This window comes from Lepeophtheirus salmonis, chromosome 3, assembly GCF_016086655.4.
Source record: "Lepeophtheirus salmonis chromosome 3, UVic_Lsal_1.4, whole genome shotgun sequence".
Taxonomy (NCBI): domain Eukaryota; kingdom Metazoa; phylum Arthropoda; class Copepoda; order Siphonostomatoida; family Caligidae; genus Lepeophtheirus; species Lepeophtheirus salmonis.
The window spans coordinates 2,928,747-2,931,638 of record NC_052133.2 but is presented as its reverse complement, the minus strand read 5'-3'; positions in this window follow the sequence as shown (position 1 = coordinate 2,931,638).

Here is a 2,892-nt window from a genome sequence, read left to right as displayed (position 1 = left end):
ATATTTTTCCATGGAATGAACCACGTATATTACCACAATAATAAATCAAAAATATCACTTCATTTTGTATACATACATGATTGTAAGTCAACAATTTGAGGAATCTTAATATTTGACTGAAACAAAAACCAACCAGGATACAGTTATAACCAATAGTAATAGATTAAGTATATAGCGTACTCAATTAACCTGATCAACCAAGTGCATAATTACTGTATATTATGCATAGTTAATAGATCTATACGTCTTATTTAAGGATGGATCTTGTAGAATAAAATTGCATTTAGTAGAGTAGTAAACAAATATATGTTTGGCTTGATTTATGAATAACTTGTTAAAAATATTCAAAAGCTTTGGATTGGCTTGTCAAAAAAGTTGAAAAGCTTTGGTTTGGGACTTGAAAATAAAGGTTTGTTTTCGAAATGTATTTTGCATAATAGTATTTAATAGTCGGGTTACCAAATGTTCCCCGCTGTATATGCCTTCGGAAATGTACCCACTTTCTGTGGCATAGCCAGCCTTATTAATAAGTTATTTAGTTAATAATTCCATCATGTATTAAACATGATATCTTAATAGTGTTTATTGATCCCTGAAATTCCATGATCCTTGAATAATCATTAATAACTTTTATTTCCACATGAGGAGAATATAAAAAAAGTGATTGGTTGAAAAAAGGGAAATAAGAATTAACCTCATTTTTTAGTTCATTCCTTGAAGAGGCGAAGGAAATAAAAACAAGCTAAGCTGCATATATAGAGGCGACTAAGGATGTTGATTATTCAATGTTTTAATACGTCATCAGATTTCAATATACTTTCCCCAGTTTGGGATGACAGAAAGTCAATTAACAAAGTTCTTATTCTGTATTTGTTCATGAATGATAGTTTTAGACTTTGACTAAAGTTCTACAATATTGTACTGCTTACGTTTGCTCCAATTTGGACAAGAGTCCATTATTTGAACGCCGTTTTCATAGGGTTTCAAGAGATTCAGGCAAAGCTTAGATTGAATCACAATGCCCAATTTAATTTTTAGATTCACTTTCTTGTATAATAATAGTCAATAGAGATGGATAAAAGTTGTTCACCGCAAGGACTTCAAACCGTTTTTTTATTCTGCATTATGCTTTGACCACTTTGTCGGAGGACAATTTAAACAGCCAAGCATACAGTGAGAGTTTAAAATAAATTAAAACTTAACCATTTTCCTAGTAAATTTAATTTTATGTATAACAATATGGTAGATCAAGAAATCAAATTGATGCAAGAAACGAGGACTGAAAGAAATAATAGATATGAAATCACTGAGTAAGAAACCTCAATCCTAATACCATGGCTATATACGACGGGAAGATCATGTTTTCTTAAATTTTTCGGATCTAGAAGGAATTAAGGGCATTGTTTTGTTTTTTACTGTTCTGGGAATACTTCTCGTTGACTTTTGTTGCAAAAACAAAACAAAAAAACAACAACTTAAATTGTAAGAATCTTTTATAACGAGATAAGGGTTTGGAGATTATAAAACGATAATAATAATTTACAATATAATTTGATTGATATCACTACTGGATGATATAGTTTTATGTTCAGTAAAGAAAATAAGTCAATGATGATGAGGGTAGTAGACTGACTGTAGTGTTTGACTGGTAAACATATTTAGACAATGTTTCTCTTGGGTAGAGTTCCACCAACGATTCCATTGATTATAAGATCACCGTTCGACCCATTCGTCTCATATGGGGGGATCGATCTCTACATTTAGGTATGGGATCAGCAAAACACAGTTTGTCTAGAGTTGCAGGGGTAACTATTATTATGGGGACACTGAGATAATCCATATGAGGTATGTCTTTGTTGAGAGAAGGATCAACACCATTGGGAGAGGAGACACGGAACAACTTTTTTTGTGAGTTGTGGTAAGGAAGTAAGAGTGGTAAGGTTGTGGTAACATCAAAGGAAATATAAGAGACATCACACCCTTGAGCGGACGGAGTAAATTTTATGAGCGTATGTAAGGGTATCTCAATGAAAGGTATATCCGCTATCCTTCCATCCGTAAATAAGCAAAAATGCATCGAATCACGACTTGATGAGATACAACTATTACATTGTTGCTACGTTCTAGCTCCATAATGACAGGCTCGAGTCTGGTTATAATGTCTCTGTAAGATCCATTTGCCTGGATACCGAAATGCAAGCTTATCATTACGTCTAGCACGGTAGACTTCTGGGAACTGCTGAATAATTTGTTCATAGGTAAGCTCTTCACATATTCCAGCGTCAATTTCATTGAGTAACTTCCATTTACGATGATAAAAAAATTGGATGTCTGATATCTTTAAAATATTTAATTTTTATTATTAAAATATAGGATAAATAAATATATAAACATTTCATTATAGTTTTTTTTCTTGCTAATTTCAGTTCTATTTTTGTTAATTCGTGAAATGTATGTTTAATAGTATCACCTTTCTAACTCATTAATTATCATTAATACTAAAGTCGTTGTTAAAATACAACGGGAGTGGACACGATAATTATATAATTATTGAGTAAATAAAAAAAATCCAATGATGAAAAAAAAAACTTTTAACAGAAAACTTCTTCTTTTGAATATAATATCTCGTGCTATAGACGTGTCTATCTTTTCTGAGTTCAAATTACCATTTTAAAGATTTCGAGACTGCTTTAAATTACCATCCTTCCATGTATTCCTACTATCTTGTCCGAGAAGAGTCTGATTAACTATACTCAAAGTTCAAATCTATGATGAAATGAATCAAATAACACAGTTCTGGTACTATCCAACTTTATACATAGTAATACATGGAGACAATTCTATCAGTTAACAGACAAAATGAAAAATACATCACTTAACTATATAGTTATA